Genomic DNA, 27,243 nt, shown 5'->3' on the forward strand with positions numbered 1-27,243 from the left:
TAAGCAAATAGAAGTAATAAAGGCGAGACACAGTGTTGCGCAACATTGTCTCTGGACTGTCTCGCAACAGTCCAGAAACACGATTTCAGGTGTTTCCTGCCATCCCATATGGGAAACACGATACAAAGTTGCTCAATCTGGACACATTTGGCAAACCGGGAGGACTGAAGCGACGTTCAGCTCAAGAACTAGACGCATTATTGGTAAACTACTACATGTAGTTGATATCTTTTATTTTCAGCATCATGTAGACAACTGAACCAACACTTTCGGTAATTGAGATGCTACCTGCTGCTCCTCCTTTGTGGGATGTCACATGCCCAGACTATAAAAACCTAAAAACATTCCCCAACGACACTTTGAAGGTAAACATCAGGCTTGTAAACGAGTCCCCAGGCAACATACCTCCATGTTACTGCCAGGCGTATTTTGGCAGGGATTGAGGCTCGATAGTTTGTATTTTGCTTTGTGATTTTGGAACAACCATTTTCAGTAATATTCAAGATCTGGAAGGGCAACAGTATTTCTGGATTGTCTCACAACTGTCCAGAAATATTGTTGTGCCACTGTTTCTAGACAATGTATCTTGGTGTGTAATAATTACTAAGTTCATGATACAATAAGCCAGGTGGCCTGAAGTCTTTGACAGTGTCACATTCAATAATATAGTGTTCAAGTGTATGTTTTAAAGGTTTATCACAAAGTTTACATGCGCGAGTGTTCCGGTATGGGTACAACAGCATTAACTTGCCAGATGTGTTTGTATCCCAGCCTAATTCTGGCCACCACTACATCACATTGTCTGGTTCTGTCCTTATGCTGGCCATACCGGTACCTCTTGTCACAAATTTTCATATTTACTAATGCTGCAACTGCCAGGTCTCTCTGCATTTCTCAGTTCTTCTAGATCAGAGTTCATGATTCTGACTTGAATGTTTTTAAGTACAGCATTGGACGGGCCAAGGTCACGGTCAACATATTCTTTCTTACATGCCTCATTGACCAGTTTATCAGCACGGTCATGATACCTAATTCCAACATGGGACGGAATTCACACAAATTCGATACGAGAGTTGTTCTCATTGGTTATCACATTTCTTTTAATATCACATACAACTTTAGACAGAGCCTGACGGGCTGTTCATTGATTTCAAAGCACTTTGAGAGTCACAGAATATCACCCCCACCTCCTTTTCTTTAAGGTAGTCTGTAGCTAAGTAGATTCCAGTCAGTTCAGTTTGTGGAAAGGAGAGGGATAGAGAGGAGCAGGGGAGGGTGGAAGAGAGAAGAGAAGGGATTGATAGGAGTAGGGAGGAAGGGGAAAATAGATAAATACAAAGGATAAAGTAAAATGATGATAAATAGGTGAAAATAGTAAGGCAAAGAAGGTAGTTTTTAATTTACAGGGATAGCCCACCCGGACACAGGTCACTGAACCACATCGAGGCCTGGGGGCGAAAATGTAATAATAATAAAAAAAAAATTCAATGAAATACAAACATGAAAAAAATCAAAAGTGAAGAACAATATATGTATGTTGTGTTGTCAATAGTAAGAGAAAATTGAGACCCTGCAATTGTGTGTAAATAAGACAGAAAGACAGATCAGCAACCTGGGACTTGATCACACTTTTTGTGATGCCATATGGCAGCAGGGTCTACCATTAGACAACACATTATGCTTCCAATGTCTTCCCAGGCGGTAGTACCTCCCTGTTTGGTAGCTGCCTACTACACGTAGGGAGGATTTAGAATAGAGAGAGAAGAGGAAGAGGAGGATGAAGGATAAAAGTGCAAAGGAAGAAGTCAAACAGATTAAATAGGGGAGGTACAATGGAAGAGAGAGAGAGAGAGAGGACACAGGGGAGGAGGAGGAGGAAACAAAAATAATATAAGGGGGTGGATAAAAATGTGTTAACGTGGGAGAGGGAATAGAGAAAAGAACGAGAAAGAAAATAGGAAAAGAAGAAAAGTAAGACACGAAAGATAAAATATGGAAGGTGGAATGAGAGAACGTATGAAGGAGGAGGAGGAGGAAAGAAGAGAATAGAGGTGAAGAGGGAATGGGAGAAAATGATGATAGATAGAATATTGGAAATTTGATGACAGGAAAGACGATGGAGCAGTGATGAAAAGGGAAGGAGGAAATAAGGAGGGAAGAAGAAGGGTGGATGAAAGAGAATAGAGATAACTAATAACTGATGAAACAACTTAAAGAGAGAATGGAAGAATGACAACAATAAACCGAGAATAGGGATAAATGTTGATAAACAAAGAATAGAAAAATACAGATGGGAAGGGAAATGGGACAGGAGGGATAAAGAGGAAGAGGAGATAGGAAAGAGAGAGAAGGTCGGGGTATGAAGTAGAATTGGTGACAAGAGGAGATGAAAAGAGAGAGTGGAAGAGGGAGGAAAATGTTGTGAGGGATGAGGGGAGGGACGGGGGGGAGAAGGAGGAGGAGGGGAGGTGAGAGAAGGTAGGAGGAGGTGAGGTAGGGTGGAGAGAAGGTAGGAGGGAGGTGGAGGTAGGGTGGAGAGAAGGTAGGAGGGAGGTGAGGTAGGGGTGGAGAGAAGGTAGGGAGGGGAGGTGAGAAGGTAGAGGGAGGGTAGGGTGAGAGAGGAGGGGAGGGAGGTGGGTGGAGAGAAGGGGAGGGGAGGTGGGAGGAAGGTGGGAGGGAGGAGGTAGGTGGAGAAGGTAGGAGGGGAGGTGAGGTAGGGGTGGAGAAGGTAGGAGGGGAGGAGGTAGGGTGGAGAAGGTAGGAGGGGAGGAGGGTGGGAGGAGAAGGTAGGAGGGGAGGTGAGGTAGGGTGAGAGAAGGGAGGGAGGTGGGAGGTAGGGGTGAGGAGAAGGAGGAGGGGAGGTAGGGTGAGAAGGTAGGGAGGAGAGGTGGAGGTAGGGGTGAGAGAAGGGGAGGGAGGTGAGGGGAAGAGAGAAGGTAGGGAGGAGGTGAGAGGAGGTGGGAGGGGGGTGAGGTAGGTTGAGAGAAGGTAGAGAGGGGAGGTAGGGGTGAGAGAAGGTGGGAGGAGGTGAGGTAGGGGGAGAGAAGGTAGGAGGGGAGGGAGGTGGGGTGAGAGGAAGGGAGGAGGGGTAGGGTGGAGAAGGTAGGAGGAGGGGGAGGTGGGGTGGAGAAGGTAGAGGAGGTGAGAAGGTGAGGAGGAGAGAGAAGGTAGGGAGGGGAACCACGACTAATAAATACCATAATAAAACACAAACTACTAACACACACACAATTACTACAACTACACTAACCACTACTAACCACCACTACCAACACCACAAACCAACACACAATAACACATACAACACACAACCACACATGACCACATAAGGCAACACACATTAGAATACCACACAACCACATCACAAATAACACGACAATAACGGTAACCACTAAACTATACAACCACCACAAAAAAAATTACTACCAACCAACCAACAATTAGTCGACAACATCACACGAATATCACACGAACCACCACCACCAACCACCACCAACAACCACCACCACCACCAACCACCACCACCAACCACCACCACCAACCACCACCTCGTGTAGTTAACTCAGTGACCAGCTGGCACAGACTCGACACTGACCGCGGAGATAATCATGGTAATGACATCTGCAGAGATATTATCGCTGACCTTAAGCTGCTGAGGCAAACCTATCGAGGGAGAGTGAGGGGAGGAGGAGAACCAGGTGAGGGAGGGAGAGGAGAGATAAGGGGGAGATAGAGACTTTCTGCTGTAGAGAAAGAGGAAATGTGGTGTATGACGTATGATGTATGGGTGAATGATGTATGGGTGAATGATGTATGGATGAGTGTATGATGTATGATGTATCTGTGAATGATGTATGATGTATGATGTATATTGTGATGTATGGGTGAATGATGTATGATGTATGGGTGAATGATGTATGATGTGTGATATGGGTGAATGATGTATGATGTATGATGTATGGGTGAATGATGTATGATGTATGGGTGAATGATGTATGATGTGTGATGTATGGGTGAATGATGTATGATGTATGATGTATGGGTGAATGATGTATGATGTGGGTGAATGATGTGTATGATGTATGATGTGGTGTGATGTATGATGTATGATGATGATGTGTGTGTATGGGTGAATGATGTATGATGTATGGGTGAATGATGTATGATGTGTGATGTGGGTGAATGATGTATGATGTATGATGTATGGGTGAATGATGTATGATGTATGGAGTGAATGATGTATGATGTGTGATGTATGGGTGAATGATGTATGATGTATGATGTATGGGTGAATGATGTATGATGTATGGGTGAATGATGTATGATGTATGATGTATGGGTGAATGATGTATGATGTATGATGTATGGGTGAATGATGTATGATGTATGGTGAATGATGTATGATGTATGGGTGAATGATGTATGATGTGGGTGAATGATGATGATGTATGGGTGAATGATGTATGATGTATGGGTGAATGATGTATGATGTATGGGTGAATGATGTATGATGTGGGTGAATGATGGATGTATGATGTATGGGTGAATGATGTATGATGTATGGGTGAATGATGGATGATGTATGGGTGAATGATGTATGATGATGAATGATGTATGATGTATGATGTATGGGTGAATGATGTATGATGTATGGGTGAATGATGTATGGATGTATGATGTATGATGTGTGATGTATGGGTGAATGATGTATATGATGTATGATGTATGATGTGATGTATGGGTGAATGATGTATGATGTATGGGTGAATGATGTATGATGTGTGATGTGGGTGAATGATGTATGATGTGATGTATGGGTGAATGATGTATGATGTATGGGTGAATGATGTATGATGTGTGATGTATGGGTGATGATGATGTATGATGTATGGGTGAATGATGTATGATGTATGGGTGAATGATGTATGATGTATGATGTATGGGTGAATGATGTATGATGTATGATGTATGGGTGAATGATGTATGATGTATGGGTGAATGATGTATGATGTATGGGTGAATGATGTATGATGTATGGGTGAATGATGTATGATGTATGGGTGAATGATGTATGATGTATGGGTGAATGATGTATGATGTATGGGTGAATGATGTATGATGTATGGGTGAATGATGTATGATGTATGATGTATGGGTGAATGATGATATGATGTATGGGTGGTGATGTATGATGTATGGGTGAATGATGTATGATGTATGGGTGATGATGTATGATGTGGGTGAATGATGTATGGATGTATGATGTATGGGTGAATGATGTGGATGTATGATGTGGGTGAATGATGTATGATGTATGGGTGAATGATGTATGATGTATGGGTGAATGATGTATGATGTGTGATGTATGGGTGAAGATGTGATGATGTATGGGTGAATGATGTATGATGTATGGGTGAATGATGTATGATGTATGATGTATGGGTGAATGATGTATGATGTATGATGTATGGTGAATGATGTATGATGTATGGTGAATGATGTATGATGTATGGGTGAATGATGTATGATGTATGGGTGAATGATGTATGGTGTATGGGTGAATGATGTATGATGTATGGGTGAATGATGTATGATGTATGGGTGAATGATGTATGATGTATGGGTGAATGATGTATGATGTATGATGTATGGGTGAATGATGTATGATGTATGGGTGAATGATGTATGATGTATGGGTGAATGATGTGATGTGGGTGAATGATGTATGATGTGGGTGAATGATGTATGGATGTATGATGTATGGGTGAATGATGTATGATGTATGATGTGGTGAATGATGTATGATGTATGTGGTGAGTGGGTGAATGATGTGTGGATGTATGATGTATGGGTGAATGATGTATGGATGTATGATGTATGGATGAATGATGTATGGATGTATGATGTATGGGTGAATGATGTATGGATGTATGATGTAGGTGAATGATGTATGATGTATGGGTGAATGATGTATGATGTGGGTGAATGATGTATGATGTATGGGTGAATGATGTATGATGTATGGTGAATGATGTGTGGATGTATGATGTACGGTGATTGATGTATGATGTATGATGTATGGGTGAATGATGTATGGATGTATGATGTATGGGTGAATGATGTATGATGTATGGGTGAATGATGTGTGGATGTATGATGTATGGGTGAATGATGTATGATGTGGGTGAATGATGTATGATGTATGGGTGAATGATGTGTGGATGTATGATGTAGGTGAATGATGTATGATGTATGGGTGAATGATGTATGATGTATGGGTGAATGATGTATGATGTATGGGTGAATGATGTGGATGTATGATGTATGGGTGAATGATGTATGATGTATGGTGAATGATGTGGATGTATGATGTATGGGTGAATGATGTATGATGTATGGGTGAATGATGTATGATGTATGGGTGAATGATGTATGATGTATGGGTGAATGATGTATGATGTATGGGTGAATGATGTATGGATGTATGATGTATGGGTGAATGATGTGTATGATGTATGGGTAGATGATGTATGATGTATGGGTGAATGATGTGTGGATGTATGATGTATGGATGTATGATGTATGGATGTATGATGTATGGGTGAATGATGTATGATGTTGGGTGAATGATGTGTGGATGTATGATGTATGGGTGAATGATGTATGGATGTATGATGTATGGGTGAATGATGTATGGATGTATGATGTATGGGTGAATGATGTATGAGGTGAATGATGTATGATGTATGGGTGAATGATGTATGGATGTATGATGTATGGGTGAATGATGTATGATGTGGGTGAATGATGTATGATGTGGGTGAATGATGTATGGATGTATGGGTGAATGATGTATGGATGTATGGGTGAATGATGTATGGATGTATGATGTGGGTGAATGATGTATGATGTGGGTAATGATGTGGGTGAATGATGTATGGATGTATGATATATGGGTGAATGATGTATGGATGATATGATGTATGGGTGAATGATGTATGATGTGGGTGAATGATGTATGGGTGATTGATGTATGGATGTATGATGTATCTGTGAATGATGTGGATGTATGATGTATGTGGAATGTATGATGTATGGTGAATGATGTATGGGTGATTGATGTATGGATGTATGTTGTATCTGTGAATGATGTATGGATGTATGATTATGGTGAATGATGTATGATGTAGGGTGAATGATGTATGGGTGATTGATGTATGGATGTATGATGTATCTGTGAATGATGTATGGGTGATTGATGTATGGATGTATGATGTATCTGTGAATGATGTATAGTGTATGATGTATGGGTGAATGATGTATGGATGTGTATGATGTATGGGTGAATGATGTATGGATGTATGATGTATGGGTGAATGATGTATGGATGTATGATGTAGGTGAATGATGTATGGATGTATGATGTATGGGTGAATGATGTATGGATGTATGAGGATAGACTGTAGTGTATGTAAAGATTGAAGAAGAAAACATAAGATAAAGGAGAGGAATGAGAAAGTAAATATATACTGTATATGTAGGGAACGACCTGTAGTGGCGGCCATACTGTACGATTTTCTTATCCCCCCTCACCTCCTTCCTCTACCTCACCTCCTTCCCTCCTTCTCACCTTCCTCCCTCCCTCCTCCTCCCCTCCCTCCCTCCTCCTCCCTCCTTACACCACATTCTTCCTTCCGTACCTCCACCTCCCTCCCTCCCCTTACCTCCTCCTTCCCTCCCCTACCTCACCTCCTTCCCTCACCTCCTTCCCTCCTTACCTCACCTCCTTCCCTCCACCTCCTTACCTCACCTCCTTCCCTCACCTCCTTCCTCCTTCCCCTCACCTCCTTCCCTCCCTTATCTCACCTTCTTCCCTCCATGTACCTCACCTCCTCCCTTCCCTCCTTACCTCACCTCCTTCCTCACCTCCCTCCCTCCCTCCCTCCCTCCCTCCTCCCTCCCTCCTTCCTCCTTACCTCACATTCTTCCTTCGTACCTCACCTCCCTCCCTCCCCTCCTTACCTCACCTCCTTCCTCCCTACCTCACCTCCTTCCCTACCTCACCTCCTTCCCTCACCTCCTTCCCTCCTTACCTCACCTCCTTCCCTCACCTCCTTCCTTCTTCCCTCACCTCCTTCCCTCCTTCCCTCACCTCCTTCCCTCCTTATCTCACCTTCTTCCCTCCATTGCCTCACCTCCCTCCCTCCCTCCTTACCTCACCTCCTTACCTCACCTCCTCCCTCCCTCCCTCCCTCCTCCCTCCCTCCCTCCCTCCTCACCTCTTTCCCTCCTCCTTCCTCCTTCACCTCACCTCCTTTCCTCTCTACCTCACCTCCCTCCTCCTCCCTCCTCCCCTCCCTCCCTCCCTCCTCCCTCCCTCCTCCCTCAGACTTTAGACTCATCAACACGAGGCGATGTCTGCTACAATCATCACCTGCCCTCCATCCTTCGCCCTCCACTCTCATGCCTCCACCCTTCGCCCCTCCACTCTCTTGTCCCCTCCACACTTACATCCCTCCACCCACACGTCCTCCCACCCACACCTCTCCATCCTTCGTCCCTCCACCCACACACCCCTCCATCCTTCGTCCCTCCACTCTCATGCCCCTCCACACTTACATCCCTCCACCCACACGTCCCTCCACCCACACACCCCATCCTGTCCCTCCACTCTCCTTGCACATCCACACATCCCTCCCCGTCCCTCCACCCCCCCTCCACTCTTCGCCCCTCACTCTCATGCCCCTCCACACTTACATCCCTCCCACCCACACGTCCCTCCACCCACACACCCCTCCATCCTTCGTCCCTCCCACCCACACACCCCTCACCATTCGCCCCTTCCCTTCCCACACACCCCTCACCCTTCGCCCCTCCACCCCACACCCCTCCACCCACCTCCCACCCACACACCCCTCCACCCACACCACCCCACACACCCCTCCACACACACCTCCTCACCACACCTCCACCCACAACCCCTCCACCCACACCTCCACCCACACCTCCTCCCACCCACCTCCTCCACCCACACCTCTTCCACCCACCCCACCCCTCCACCACACCTCCACCAACACATCCCCTCACCCCGACACTCTCCCTACCCCACACTCCCTCACCCACACTCTCCCTCACCCCGACACCCTCCCCTCCCACCCCGACACACTCCCCCTCACCCGACACTCTCACCTCACCCCCGACACCTCTCCCCTCACCCCGAACCTCTCCCTCACCCCGACACACCCCCTCACCCCGACACACTCCCCTCACCCCGACACCTCCCTCACCCCGACACTCTCACCTCACCCGACACTCTCACCTCCCACCCCGACCTCTCCCCTCTCACCCCGACACTCTCCCTCACCCCGACACACCCCCCTCACCCCGACACACTCCCCTCACCCCGACTCTCACCTCCCACCCCCGCCTCCCACCTCCCCTGACACTCTCCTCTCCCCGACACACCCCCTCACCCCGACACACTCCCTCACCCCGACACTCTCCCCTCACCCCGACACACCTCCCTCCCCTGACACACCCCCCTCACCCCGACACCACCCCTCCCCGACACTCTCCTCACTCACCCGAATTCTCCCCTCACCCCGACACACTCACCTCACCCGGCCACCCCCTCACCCCGACCTTTCCCCTCCCCCGACACTCTCCCCTCACCCCGACCTCTCCCTCCACCCCGACACCATCCCCTCCACCCCCGACACACCCCCTCCACCCGACACCTCCCCTCACCCCCGACACACCCCCTCACCCCTACACCCCCTCACCCGACACACTCCTCACCCCGACACACCCCCCTCACCCGACCTCTCCCTCACCCAGAACACCCCCCACCCACGACACTCCCCTCACCCCGACACCCCCTCACCCAGACCACTCCCCTCACCCCGACACACCCCTCACCCGACACTCTCCCTCACCCGACCTCTCCCCTCACCCCGACACTTTCCCCTCACCCGACACTCTCCCCTCCACCCCCAAAACACCCCCCTCACCCCCGACACTTTCCTCTCAACGACCTCTCCCCCTCACCCCGACACTCTCCCTCCCCCGACACACTCCTCATCGCCTCTAAGACATTCATCAGACACACTCTGCGAACTCCACACACATTTCCTATTGCGCACTTCTCTTTCCTAATTGCATGATTCCTCTCAGTTGCATTCCATCATCCCCAACGTTCCCAAGTACACCATACCCGAGCTGCGCGCGCGACACTCTCTCTCTCTCTCCTACCACGACCAGGCTTTAACACTTTAAAAAACACATTTCAACCATAACCCCCGCTACAAAACACACTATTACCTAACCCGCTAAAAACACACCCTACCATAACCCTTTAAACACACCCTACCATAACCCCAAAACACACTTTCAATATAACCCCGCTAAAACACACCTATCATAACCCAGCTAAACACACTCAACCATTATTTTACCATTATACCTAAATTTATACCACCATTACCATAACCAGTCTTCCAAATTTTCACTACCATATCAGCTGACGTTTCGCCCAACAGGTGGCGTTCACAACAACACCAAAAAAAAAAATAAAATATGCATTGAAGATGTTATTAAAACCAAGAGAGAAAATAACAAAGGGAAAATATGCTAAAGTCAAAGAAGGAGAAAATATGCTAGACTGAGGAAAATAAGGAGGAAAATACTCTGGACTGGAGAAAAATAAGGTGGGAAGGAGAATAATAACTGAACTTGAGGAAAATAAGGAGGAAAATATGCTGGACTAGGAGGAAAATAAGGTGGGGAAAATATATAGACTTGCAGAGGAAAATAAGGAGGAAAAAATATATTAAACAGGAAAATAAGGAAGGAAATAAAGCTGGACTTGAGGAAATAAACAGGAGGAAAATATACTGGAATAGGCCAGGAAAATAGAGTCGAGAAAACCATACCGGTTTTTTTCCCATAGTTTTAACGAAATAAATTCTATTTTTGTGATTTAATTTATTTTAATATTTTGTGGTAAATTTGTCGTGTAATTTTAGTGAAAGGTATTATAATTTTCGTTATGTCTCAGCTCAAGGTAGAAATGCCCAGGAAGTCTCAGCTCACAGTAAGAAAAGACCAGTAAGTCTCAGCTCCAAGGTAAGAAAGGCCCAGTATGTCTCAGCTCAAGGTAAAGAAAGACCCAGTATGTCTCAGCTCAGGGGTAAGACCCAGTAAGTCTCAGCTCAAGGTAGAAAAGACCCAGTAAGTCTCAGCTCAGGGTAAGAAAGACCCAGTAAGTCTCAGCTCAAGGTAAGAAAGGCCCAGTATGTCTCAGCTCAGGGTAAGAAAAGACCCAGTAAGTCTCAGCTCAAGGTAAGAAGACCCAGTATGTCTCAGCTCAGGGTAAGAAAGACCCAGTAAGTCTCAGCTCAAGGTAAGAAAAGACAGTAAGTCTCAGCTCAAGGTAAGAAAGGCCCAGCAGAGTGCCAGCTTAAAACATCAGAAACTTTGTGAACCGCTGCGCTAAAGCTGATAAACTTTACTAATTCATAATGAGTGAGGGGGTGAGGGGGAGAGAGAGGGCAGTGAAAGGGGTTGAGAGGGAGAAACCAACAGATAGATATTGCGGAAGGAGAGAGAAGGCTGGCTACTATGTTAAGTGACGGAGGGAAGAGAAGGACAGGAAGGAAAGAGGAAGAAAGAGAGCTGGAGGAGAAGGGAGGAGGGAAAAATGGGATATGTGGAGGAGTGAGGAGGATAAGAAGGAAGGAAGGAAAGGAAAAGAAGAACAAGGAGAGGATGATATGTAATGTGGACAAGAATGAAGGAAGGTTGTGTGAGAGAGAGAGAAAAAGAGAGAGAGAGAGAGTCAAATACATGTTGTGAAAAGAACTCTTAACACGTGTCAGTCTGATTAGATGAACAAGCTCAGTGATAGATCTAACTGGTGAATAACCGGCTTGTCTATCAGTCTGTCGGTCGGTCAGTCGGTCTGTCTATCTTCTTATCTATCTACGTCGAACCTGTCAGTCTGTCTGTCTGTCTGTCTGTCAGTTAACGAGCGTGAGAGGTGAGACAGCCTTAACCAAACTATCTCCCGTGTGTTTAAAGGTGACTGCTGCGACGCTGAAGGCACACACACACACACACACACCACACACACACACACACACACACACACACACACACACACACACACACACACCACACACGCGCACACACACACACACACACACACACACACACACACACACACACACACACACAAATCTAACAATCCTTTTCCAACACATCAAGAGCAAACTTAGTCTTCAACAAACAGAATATGTCACGTTTGCTTCAGGACATTGGAGCACTGTGTGGTGCTGTGTGGTGTGGTGTGAAGTAATTGTGATAATGATGTGTGTGGTGTGTGTAACAAACATGTTAAGTAACAATACAGTAAATAATAATAACAATAGTGTGTGTGGTAATGGTGTAATGGTTAATTGTATAATGAAATAAATGTGTGTGCAGGTGGTGATAGTGATAATGATATAATGAAGAGTAATGAGGGTAGTAGTGATATTATGTGGTGTGATTGTAGTGGTAAATGATAATTAATTAATGTAGTATGTGTTAAATGATAATGTGGTGTGGTGTGGAAATGAAGAATGATTGATGTATGTGTGGTGTGTAATAATGTGTAATGAGTGTGGGTAAAGAGTAGTCGGTATGTGAAGTGTAGTGGTGTAATACGTAATCAATGGTAGTAGTGTAGTGTGGTGAATGGTGTGTGTAGTGCTGATAGTAGTGTGTAATAGTAAATGTAATAATAGTAATGTGGTGATATATAATGAATGTGTAATTATTATTATAGTGTGAGATGATATGATGTGATATGTGGTAATATGTGATAATAGTGTAGGTAATTGTAGGTAATGGTAAGTAATGTGTGAGTTGTGGTAATGGTATAAATGAGTGGAAAAATTGCAATCGTGTGGTGTGGTGTGGTATTGTGGTGGTGTGGTGATGTGATTGGTGTGGTGTGGTGTGGTGTGGTGTGGTGTGGTGTAGTGTGTGGTGTGGTGTGGTGTGTGATGTGATGTGTGGTGTGGTGTGATGTGTAGTGCTGTGTGGTTGTTGTGGTGATGTGATGTGTGGTGTGTGGTGTGGTGTGTGGTGTGGGTGTAGTGTGTGTGATGTGTGATGTGTGGTGTGTGGTGTGGTGTGGTGTGTGGTGTGTATGTGTGTGGTGGTGATGTGAGGTGGTGTGGTTGTGTGGTGGTTGTGGTGTGGTGCGGTGATGTGATGTGAGGTGTGGTGTGGTGTGGTGTGATGATGCCAGAAAATACTTTACCAATCTTTCTCTCTCTCTCTCTTGTATGCGTGCGTGTGTGTGTATGTGCGTTTGTTTAGGTAGGTAGGGGTGTGTGTGTGTGTAACCAGTATAATTTACATACTGTATAATTTAGAATAACTAGTTAATAACTTATAACAATTATTCAATGCCCTGTAGGTTATGAACTAACGGCTAGACAAAACATCCACTAGCCAGTGTCGTGGTGACTCTCTCTCTCTCTCTCTCTCTCTCTCTCTCTCTCTCTCTCTCTCTCTCTCTCTCTCTCTCTCTCTCTCTCTCTCAGTAGTAGGTAATTCTTTAAGACCTGAATAGATTGCTCATTTGTGGTAATTGGATACTTTGCTTCACACTTCACAATGCGTCAAGTATGTTAGATAGTTAGTTAAGTAATATATAGATAATGGCACCGTCAGTTAAGAGTGATTCATGGGTCAAAGGGGTCACTTACCAGCCGGTTGTTTATACACTGTAAACACCGCTGACTGTAGTTTTGCTTGACATTCCACGAACACGACTACTTCCTCCTTCGAGAACCTTCTAGAAGCTTGACTCCTAGATCACTCTGGTGGCGAGTGCAGGAATTACCCTCTACGGGCGTGGCATAGACAAGCCCTTAGTTAGTCTTAAACTGGACCCCTTTGAGTAAACATCTACACCTGGACCACCTCAGTTCGGGCTTGCCTAACACAGAGCCGCCTCAGTTACAACGTGACCTACACTGAGAACTCTCCCAGTCATAGACCACGGGGCCAGTCTAATTAACTGTACAGTATTTAGACTTGTAAATATCACACTATACGTATATACCAGTCTTATGTATCCCCCCTTTTGTGGAAGATGTGACCGCCCAGTTGGACCATAATTATCGACAGTCTCAGACATCCTACTGACATCAACGGGACTCTAAATAACTACAAGCAAATTAATATTTACTGAGACTGTATACTGACAAGTCTCACTCCTCCTGAACCTACGTGTGTGGTATTGTGTGTGTTGTGTGGTGGAGAGTACATGAGAATATACTCAACAAGTGACACATCTTGAGGGAAAAAAAGACCCATAAAACAAAAACACAAAAATCAAATACATAAACACACACACACACACACACACACACACACACACACACACACACACACACACACACACACACACACACACACACACACACACACACACACTGCCGCCGAGGGATAAACCTCTAGCAATATTGCGTGGATGTCTGCAACACAATATATGTACAGCGAAAGACAGAGCTTACCCGGAAGTGTGAAATCTTAAAGAACAAAATACTTCAATAATAATAAACATTACTTACATACATACACCAAACACAAACATATACATACATACACCAAACACAAACATTACTTACATACATACGACACACAAACATTACTTACATACATACACCACACACAAACATTACTTACATACATACAACACACACAAACATTACCCCACACCTTACCACACATAAACATTCCTTTACATGCCAAACCAAACATTACTTACATACATACAACTAAACAGTACACATACATACACCACACCGAGCAACTTACACACATACCTACCAAACCAAACATTAACTCACATACATACAACACACACAAACATTACTTACATACATACACCACACACACAAACATTACTTACATGCATACACCACACTGGTATTACACACATACATACAACACACACAAACACTTACATACATACACCAAACACAAACGTACTTACATACATACAACACACACAAACATTACTTACATACATACACCAAACCTGAAACATTACTTACATACATACACCACAAACCTAATACTTACATACATACATGAAACACAAACAATAACACATACATACACCCAAACACACAAACAATACTTACATACATACACAAACACCAAACATTAACATGCAAACACCACTAAGAGCATTACTTACATACACACACCCACACACAAACATTACTTACATACATACACCAAACACAAACATTACTTACATACATACACCAAACACAAACATTACTTACATACATACAACACAAGAACATTATACATACATACATAAAACCCAAACATTACCTATACATACATACACTAAACAAACATTACTTACATACATACAACAAACACAAACATTGCTTACATACATACAACACACACAAACATTACTTACATACATACACCAAACACAAACATACTTACATACATACAACACACTAAACTGAAACATACACAAACCACATTACTTACACATACAAGCACAAACATACTTACATACATACACAAACACAAACATTCCAAACATACATACATCAAACACAAACTTATCCATGCATACAACACACACAAACATGCTTACATACAGTACACCAAACACAAACATACCATACATACACCAAACACAAACATTACTTACATACATACACCAAACACAAACATTACTTACATACATACACCAAACACAAACATTACTTACATACATACAACACACACAAAACATACTTACATACATACATACACCAAACACAAACATTACATACATACATACACCAAACACAAACATTACTTACATACATACACAAACACAAACATTACTTACATACATACAACATACACAAACATTACTTACATACATGCACCAACCACAAACATTACTTATACATACAACACACAAAAACATTACTTACATACATACAACACCAAACACAAACATTACTTACATACATACACCAAACACAAACATTACTTACATACATACAACACACAAACATTACTTACATACATACATACACCAAACACAAACATTACATACATACATACACCAAACACAAACATTACTTACATACATACACCAAACACAAACATTACTTACACATACATACAACACACACACAAACATTACTTACATACATACACCAAACACAAACATTACTTACATACATACAACACACACAAACATTACTTACATACATACACCAAACAAAAACATTACTTACATACATACACCAACCCAAACATTACTTACATGCATACACCAAACACAAACATTACTTACATACATACCACAAACAACACAACACACCACCACAAACATTAAACACATACATACAACACCTAAACATTACATACATACACCAAACACAAACATTACTTACATACATACAACACACACAAACATTACTCACATACATACCACACACAAACATTACTTACATACATACACACAAACACAAACATTACTTACATACATACAACACACACAAACATTACTTACATACATACACCACACACAAACATTACTTACATACATACACCACACACACAAACTTGCTTACATACATACAACACACACAAACATTACTTACATACATACACCAAACACAAACATTACTTACATACATACAACACACACAAACATTACTTACATACATACACCAAACACAAACATTACTTACATACATACACCAAACACAAAACAATACTTACATACATACACCAAACACAAACAATGCTTACATACATACACCAGACCTACAAAACAATACTTACATGCATACACCAAACACAAACATTACTTACATACATACCCCCACACAAACATTACTTAGCAAAACCACACCACACACAAACGATTACATACACCCAAACACAAACGATACCTTTACATATACCAAACACAAACATTACTTACATACATACAACACAAATTTGTTACATTACATACACCAAACGACAGTACATACATACATACACAAAACACAAACATTACTTACATACATACACCAAACACAAACATTACTTACATACATACAACACACACACAAACATTACTTACATACATACACCAAACACAAACATTACTTACATACATACACCAAACACAAACATTACTTACATACATACACCAAACACAAACATTACTTACATACACCAAACACAAACATTACTTACATACATACACCACACACAAACATTACTTACATACATACACCAAACACAAACATTACTTACATACATACAACACACACAAACATTACTTACATACATAAAACACACACAAACATTACTTACATACATAAAACACACACAAACATTACTTACATACATACGACACACACAAACATTACTTACATACATACACCAAACACAAACATTACTTACATACATACACCAAACACAAACATTAGTTACATACATACACCAAACACAAACATTACTTACATACATACAACACACACAAACATTACTTACATACATACACCAAACACAAACAATACTTACATACATACACCAAACACAAACATTAGTTACATACATACACCAAACACAAACATTGATAATCACCTTCAACATTGCAAAGCTCAGTCTATAACAATGTATCAAAACGATAAAATACACAAAACAAAAATACCCAAACAAGGAAATTTCTCACTCACACACACAGACACGCACACACACACACACACACACACACACACAATCAACATGCAAACACAAAAGAAAATCACATCCTTAACCACACAAAAGCCCTCCCCGACACGACTTTTATCTCTTTCAACATTTGCAAGAATTACAGAGTTGCATATTGCAAATCCTTCCCTGCTTTACGGCTTCCTGGACACAACCTCACAACACAACTCGCCAAAAAATCCTCCTGAAGACTCGACCTTTTTCAGACTCCGGCAGTATACAATGGTTTCTCCCGCATGCGGCCCCATTCTTCACTTCCCATTTGCAATTTGACAAGTCAGACAGTCCCATTACACTGCCAGACATACATACATACAGCCAGACAGTCTCATTACACTGCCAGACATAAAGACAGGCACACAGTCCATTACACTGCCAGACATAAAGACAGGCAGACAGTCTCATTACACTGCCAGACATACATACAGCTACACAGTCCATTACACTGCCAGACATAAAGACAGGCACGCAGTCTCATTACACTGCCAGACATACATACAGCCAGACAGTCTCATTACACTGCCAGACATACATACAGCCAGACAGTCTCATTACACTGCCAGACATAAAGACAGGCACACAGTCCATTACACTGCCAGACATAAAGACAGGCAGACAGTCCATTACACTGCCAGACATAAAGACAGGCAGACAGTCCATTACACTGCCAGACATAAAGACAGGCACACAGTCCATTACACTGCCAGACAGCCCCAATACAGTGACAAATACACACAGATTGACACACAAACTAACAAATAAACACGACTGACACACAAATACACAGATAGAGACTGACACACTTAAGAGAGATTATATAAAATGATTCACAAAAACTCTCTGACTCACACTGTTCAATATCACACAAAAAATAATATAAAATAAAATAATATAAAATAATCATCTTTTTACTAGAGTCTTTTCCATGACCAAACAAGTTCCGTCACCCAACACCACACACTCTTAACAGCCAGAACGTGACGAATGCCTGAGTGAACCAGCTGGACTACCATAAAACACACACACACACACACACACAGTATAACCAATAAAAATGCACACATAACGACAACAAAATATCTACAACAAACAACAATATCCAGAGCAAAATCCCCCCCACCGTGGAAAAAAACACATTGTGCAACCGTGACGACATGAGCTGTTGCAAGACTGATGAAGTGAGGTCACCCAGTTGACTCTTTGAAAAGTGACACACAAACTTGTGTCCCTTTTACACCTCTTGAATACCTCACAAAGGCAACTACTGACCTGCACTCTCCACCGTTAACTCACCAAAACGCTTGGGTCTCAATACTGTCGATGAGAGCAGATTCTCTCCTCTCACCCCCCCACCGTCCCTGAGAATTCCTCCACCCCCCACCGTGCCTGTGACCTCCCTTCCTCCACCCCCCACCGTGCTCTATAGGACCTCCTCTCTCCACCCCCCCACCGTGCCTATGTGACTCTCCTCCACCCCCCACCGTGCCTATGTGACCTCCCCTGCTCCACGTACACAAGGTTCAGTATTTACACACAAACATACACAAGGTTCTGCACTTACACATACAAAAGGTTCAGTACTTACACACACACACACGTACACAAGGTTCAGTACTTACACACACGTACACAAGGTTCAGTACTTACACACACACGTACACAAGGTTCTGTACTTACGTCTCCTGCCATCTTCACCTTCATTACCAACAACTCACCTGAAGATGAAGAAAAAATAGGTATGAATAACTGATGAATAAATAAAATAAATATAATAGAGAAAAAATGAAAAATCAATAAATGAATAAATTACGAAAACCATAAATTTAGCTTAGGAATGAAATAAATGAATATGAATAACTCTTAACTTTATTTATATATATATGAAGACAGAATAAATACAACTATTAAATTCACCAAAAAATAAACAAATCAATAATAAAATTACATTCCTAAAAATTAAAATAAATTCAAGAAAACCAAAAAAAAAAAATCAATAAAATCATTAAACATGTACTCTAAAAATAAATGAATAAATTAACCTAATGACCAGTACCTAAAAGTTTGAGTAAATTTATTCTATTAATGGATATAATTATTATTGAAAAAAAATATGGAATATATTTGGACATTACATTTATAAATTGGAACAAATTATCCTGTTAAAAATATTACTGTAATTGGAGAGAGAGAGAGAGAGAGAGAGAGAGAGAGTTTATCTCTGATGACAAGGTAACTGATATACTAAAACTGTATCCACACTTCGCGTCTAGTAGCTCAGTAAACTTCTATGTACAGAACTAAACAAACAATGTACTGGAAATACTCTGTAACACTCAACGCCACAATATCCTGACCACTGAGGTCTGGTAAACACCCTTTGTGGCCTCTACTCTGTAATCCTTTTTGCTCACAGGATGAGTATGGGGTGCACAATAAACTAGCTCACACACACACACACACACACACACACACACACACACACACACCTCGATTAACTAGTTTTTAATAAATTAAACTTACTAAGTTAACAACAACATCAAACAAACAACAATTCTACCTGGATTTAAAATACCCAGGGGACGATAATTACAGGTTACAGTTAAAACGAATATTACAGTCTTGTCTCTGTATCAAATTACATAACTGTGGTGTTTGTTTTTTTTGTATATTACATAACAGGATGTTTGTTTGTTTGTTTGTTTTTGTGTGGTTTATAATGTTTGTTTATATCAATTATACGTAGAGGGGATATGGGAAGGAGGAGGGGGATAGGAGGAGGGAGGGAAGGAGGGGGGGATAGGGGAAGGAGGAGGGGGAATAGGGAAGGAGGAGGGGAATAGGGGAATAGGGGAAGGAGGGGAGGGGAATAGGGGAAGGAGGAGGGAATAGGGGAAGGAGGGGAATAGGGAAGGAGCAGGGAAGGGGAAGGAGGGGGGGGGAAGGAGGAGGAATAGGGGAAGGAGGAGGGGGAATAGGGGAAGGAGGAGGGAATAGGGGAAGGAGGGGAGGGGGAAATAGGGGAAGGAGGAGGGGGAATAGGGGAAGGAGGAGGGGCAATAGGGAAGGAAGGAGGGAATAGGGGAAGGAGGAGGAAAGGGGAAGGAGGAGGGAATAGGGGAAGGAGGAGGGGAATAGGGGGGGAGAATAGGGAAGGAGGAGGGGGATAGGGGAAGGAGGAGGGAGGAGGGGGGAGGAGGAGGAGGGGAAGGAGGGAGGGAATAGGGGAAGGAGGAGGGGAATAGGGGAAGGAGGAGGGGAATAGGGGGGAAGGAGAGGAGGAGGAATAGGGGAATAGGGGAAGGAGGAGGGGGGAAGGAGGAGGGAAGGGGAAGGAGGGGGAATAGGGAAGGAGGAGGGGGAATAGGGAGGGAAAGGAGGGGGGAAGGAGGAGGGGAATAGGGGAAGGAGGAGGGAATAGGGGAGGAGGAGGGAGGAGGGAGGGAGGGGAAGGGGTGGAAGAGGGTTGTACAGGTAAGCTCAATTTTCTTTAACTACTTTCACTGTTTAAGGTAGTTGGGTGAAGCCATTAATCACTATGTAATATTTTGTATCAACAGTAATGTGAAGGCTGCGTTGACCCCCATGTAATGTTATTGGTTTTTTATACAGAAATTTGGGGAAGGAGGAAGAGGAGGGAGCAGGTGGGGGAAGGGAGGGGGGAAGGGAGAGAGGAGGAGCAAGAGGAGGGAGACAAGAGAATAGGAAAGGATAGGAGAAAGGGAAAAGAGGGGGAGTCAGATGGGGAGAGGTGGGAAGAGAGAGAATTACCATGGGAAGTTTGTATAAAATTTAGGAGTTAGAAAACATTTAAAGTTGATTGGGGGGTAGGGGGGGGGAGGGGGAGTGGGGGTGGGGTGGGGCCTCTTCTCTCTCTCTCTCTTACCCCTCCCTCTCCCCCACTCCACTAAATAGGTAATCCGGATACAATGTCGTGTTCGCCCTCTTATTCTTATGACGCTATTAAGAACAAGGAGAGGATATATTAGCTACAGACAGGCACACGGAACACTGCCACAAATACCTGGACACAATCACCACACCTCAAGCCACAGACCCTCTCCCGCTACCCCCAGACAGGTTAGGTTAGGTTAGCTCTCTCTCTCTCTCTCTCTCTCTCTCTCTCTCTCTCTCTCTCTCCGTTCCTCACCCACCCTCCATCGCGGGACATTACCACAAGATGATCCACAAAAATTATTACATGTCGCCTCGTGTCACCCATTCACCTTTGTCCGAGAGCGCGTGCACAGGGAGTCAAGGCCAGTTTTATGCCGTGTTGGTGTGTGTGTGTGTGTGTGTGTGTGTGTGTGTGTGTGTGGGTGTGTGTGTGTGTGTGTGTGTGTGTGTGTGTGTGTGTGTGTGTGTGTGTGTGTGTGTGTGTGTGTGTGTGTGTGTGTGTCCTCTTTTATGTTCCTCCGCCTCTTTCCACTCTTCCTCTCTCCCTCAGTTTATTTCCTCCTCCTCCTCATTAAGAAAGAAGAATTTAAACAAATCTTGTATATACAAAATAAACAAGTTTGTCCTTAAGTTTATTTGAAATGGAATATTTATTGTTAGAATCTCTCTCTCTCTCTCTCTCTCTCTCTCTCTCTCTCTCTCTCTCTCTCCTGCCCAGCCTCACCCTACCCAACCTCACCGGCCATACCTCACCTTGCCGGCTACCTAACACCTAACTCACTCCGCGGCTACAGTACCGGCAGCCTTCCTGGATACGTAGAACCGGCTATCCATTACGGCCGGATCCTGATGTACGGCTGCCGGACAAACATGCTGTTCGGCCGTCAATATTCGCTAATTAGCCGTCACCGAGGCCCGGGAATACCTGCCAAAATTAATGGTTGTTGCTTTTTTTTATTTTGTAAAGTTTGTCCTGTAAATTGTTTTGTGTTGTTGTATTTGTTGTTGTTGTCGTTGTATTTGTTGTTGTTGTTGTTGTATTTGTTGTCGTAGTTGTTGCTCTTCTTGTTTATTATTATTTATTATTGGTGTTATTGTGAACGCCTTGTGCAACCCATCCAGACACTCATTACAACAACAACAACAACAACAACAACAACAACAACAACCACTACTACAACAACAACAACAACAACAACCACTACTACAACAACAACAACTACCACTACTACTACTACCCATTTTTCTTGCCCATCCCAACTCATTACCACCATCACCACCACTACCACTACTCCAACAAATTCCTTCCCTATCCCTCCCTCTCTCCGTCCTTCCCTCTCTCCGTCCCTCCCTCTCCATCCCTCCCTCTCTCCCTCCCTCCCTCTTCCTGTTTTCGTCTTTACACATATTACCAAATTTCTCTTACCTTTCATGCTTCCATTTTTAACCTGTCTTCCCCATTCATCTTATTCTTCTTCCACTTCCTCTCATTCTTACTCCATTTCCTCCTCTTTATTCTTCATCTCTTCCTTCTCTCATGATCAGTGTGTTTACAATTATTCTCTTCCTTCTCTTATCTCTTCCTTTTTATCGCGTTTTATCATTTATCTTTTGTTTTCTTTGTTTATTTTCATATTTTAAAGGCAGACAGACAGACAGACAGACAGACAGACAGACTAATATATTAATGCTGCTGCTATGACAACCACTGGAGAAGGAGGAAGAACGAAAGGGGGAGGAGAGGGGATAAACGAGGAAGAAGAGCGAAGGCGGGAGAAAGAGGAGGAGGAGGAAGAGGCCGAGGAGGAGGAAGAGGGGGAGGCCGTAGTAAATCAAAACCACAGCAAAACCAGACCATTGTTGTCCAGGTACACCCCTCTCTCTCTCTCTCTCTCTCTCTCTCCTCTCAGTTATTTCGTCTATCTAATTCTACTTTATTCCATTTTTTAGGTATCTATTTGTTTACATCATCCTGAGAACAACACCACCACCACCCCCAACCTGGCTTTCTGCACCCAGAAAGATGAGCTTCCTCTTGTGATTGGCGGTCGGATCAGCTATGACCAATCAAAATGGGAGTCCTCTATGATTTGGCGGAGATGGATCCTTGTGACCAATCAGATTTCTTTATTTTTTTTTTTTGGGGAAATTTGTTCAGGTGATAACAACTAACAACAGAACAAGAATGTAATGAGAGCTCCTATCATTTTTCCTTCTCTTCACTCCTTAACCTTCTCTTCCTTCCCTCCTGCCCTTCCTCCTCCTCTTCTTGTTTCTCCCATCCCTTCTCCTCCTCCTCTCCCTCCTCTTCCTCTCCCTCCTCTTCCTCTTCCTCCTCCTCCTCCTCCTCAAAAACATGTCTCCCACACTCACTCAATTACTAAACAAGTTCCATTACCTAAGACCCTTAAGTAACACACTTGTAAACACTCACCTACCATATAAAGATTAATATTCTGGGGGGTGGACACTTAAGCCAGAGCATCCATTAAGTGTTTTTTGTCATGTACTTATAAGCTACTTGAGTGAAGAGTTAACTAAGACGTATTAAAATTAAAAAGGTCTTTGTGTGGCTGCTTGTGAAGTAAGGTCTCTCTCTCTCTCTCTTTCTCTCTCTCCTCTCTCTCTCTCTCTCTCTCTCTCTCTCTCTCTCTCTCTCTCTTTCCTTCTCACCCCCACCCACCCATCCACCTCCAATCCTTCTCCCTCCATCCTTCTCCCTCCCAATCCTTTTTTATCCTCACCCTCCCTCCTTCACCCTCCCTCCCAGAAGATAAGGCCACGTGAACGGTTCATTGTGTTTATCTTATCAACCTGGGGCCTCAACTCTCCCTCTACTCTCACCCTGCCTGACTCTCCCTGATAGCTCTCATTATTGCCTCCACTCACTCCCTCCCTCCCTCCCTCCCTCCCTTCTTTCTCTCCTTCCTCTTAACTCTCACTGCCGCCACTCTCCCTCCCTCCCTCCTCTCTCCCCTCATTCCTCCCTCCCCCCTCCCTCTCTATCCTCACCACCATCATCTTCCCTCCTCTCTTCCCGACGGTAAATAATAACTAGAGGGGAAATAATAGCCGAAGGTAAACAAAAGCCCGAGAGGGAGAAAAGAGACAGCCCGAAAGGATAAACAACAACCATAGTAAACAATATCCCGAGGGGAAAACAATAGCCCGAGGGGAAAACAAAAAACCAAAAGACCTAAACAATCAACAAAGTTAAAAAAGTAAACAAACAAATTTACTAATAAAAAGGTAAAAAATGAAAACAAACAATACACAAAAGAAAACAATCGCAAAAAAATAAATATTAAACAAAAATAACCATAACAAGTCAACAGTAAACAAAGACACAAACAAAAGTCAGCAGTAAACAAAAAAACAAATACAAGTCACCAATAAACAAAAACACAAAAAAAAAATCACCAATAAACAAAAAACAAAAGCAAAAGTCAGCAGTAAACAAAAACACAAACAAAGTCAGGTGAACCCGTCAGGAACATCCACCTTAACAAAAGCTCCTCGACCGTCCGGAAATTTCTTGCAACTTGACTCACATTAACAAAAGCAACATCGATCGACCAGAGACTCGTCCAAAAGCAGCCTGATCGACCAGCTTGATACTCGACCATAAAACATCACCATCGACCAGCTTGATACTCGACAGACAGGCAGGCAGGCGGGCAGAGGGAGGGAGGAAAAACAAGCAGACAGTCATGCAGGAAGGGAGGGAGGGAGGAGGAGGGGGAGAAGGAGGGAGGCAGTCAAGTCAAGCAGGCAGAAAAACATTGAAACAGCAAGTCAAGCAGAGTGCCAGTCAGTCAGTTAAGCAGACAGTCACAGGTCATCAGTCAAGTGGTTCTACAAGAGGTCAATGGCATTTACTCACTCGGGTGTGACAGAGCAGGTGTCCACACATACCTGTACTGTACACGTATACCTGCTTAATATATGCTCACACAGACATGACTTACAGGTGTGCTAAAGGTGATCACACACACACACACACGGGGGGGCTATAATATCCATAATATAACTGGAGCAGGTCGAGTCACAGGGTAGAAAATTGCGCCATTATCAAATGAGGTGGAAGACTTGTGGAGGATTAATGATGGCCGCCATGTTGAGGCCGAGGTGCAGCAGGGAAGTTGAGTGTGAACCACCCCACCCCTCCACACCTACCACCCACACACACCCCCACAGACAGACAGACAGACAGGATACATTGATCAGCCGGTGAGAGAGAATCAATCAATCTATCTACCCATGCCACAGATACCCACCTCCCCCCCCCCTCCAACACACACAAACAACCCACACTAACCCACGCCCACACGCCCACATTCCTAATCCCACCCTACGGAGATCTAGGCATTTCTCGCTCGTTCTAGCTAACTGTTACTACCGCTAACTGCACCAATCCGGGCCCTAGTAGACGGGGGGGAGTGGCTGTTCGCTTCTAACGAGGCTATTACACCCTTAACACAACAACAACAACATCTGTGTGTGTGTGGGAAATATTTTTCAAGGTGGAATGCCATTAGGCTGTGTGTCTGTGTCTGTCTGTCTGTCTGTGTGTCTCTGTCTGTCTGTGTGTCTGTGTCTGTCTGTCTGTCTGGTTTGTTGGTTGGTTGGTTGTCTGTATCTATATTTTTGTCTGGTTGAGTGAGTGAGTGAGTGAGTGAGTGAGTGAGTGAGTGAGTGAGTGCGAGAATAAAAGATGTTGAGTAGGAGAGGTCTGGCCATTTGCTGCCTCCTTCCCTCCCTCCCTTGACCCTTCCCTCCAACCCGTGTGTGTGTGTGAGAGAGAGAGAGTTGGAGGGACACACACACACACACACACACACACACACACACACACACACGACTTTGCAACACAACTCTTAATACCTGTATTTATATCTCCTGCAACTTGCAACATCACACCCTCTCTCAGTTCCCGTTGTTATGGCCATGCAACTTGCAACATTACACCGTATCTAACAATAAAATCACGTAGTTATACTCCATGCAACTTGCTACAGAATGTCGTCCCTGGAATTTTAATCCCGTAGTTATACACCATCACCCTGACTCTCGTAGTTATACACCATCACCCTGACTCTCGTAGTTATACACCATCATCCTGACTCTCGTAGTTATACACCATCACCCTGACTCTCGTAGTTATACACCATCACCCTGACACTCGTCGTTATACACCATCACCCTGACACTCGTAGTTATACACCATCACCCTGACTCTCGTAGTTATACACCATCACCCTGACACTCGTCGTTACACACCATCACCCTGACACTCGTCGTTACACACCATGAACATTTACAGAGAGAGAGAGAGAGTTTCCCCACCTTGTCCTTTTTCTTTTATTACCTGAAGACAACAACAACAATAACAATAATAATAACAATAATAATAATAATCATAATAATAATAATAATAATAATAATAATAATAATAATAATAATAATAACAATAGCTACATGACGTCAGAGACTGAACCAAGTATTTACACAGAAATATTAGGAAGGTGATCACTATTACCTACCCCCCTCCCCTCC

This window comes from Homarus americanus, unplaced genomic scaffold (assembly GCF_018991925.1).
Source record: "Homarus americanus isolate GMGI-L3 unplaced genomic scaffold, GMGI_Hamer_2.0 scaffold1613, whole genome shotgun sequence".
In the NCBI taxonomy this organism is placed as follows: domain Eukaryota; kingdom Metazoa; phylum Arthropoda; class Malacostraca; order Decapoda; family Nephropidae; genus Homarus; species Homarus americanus.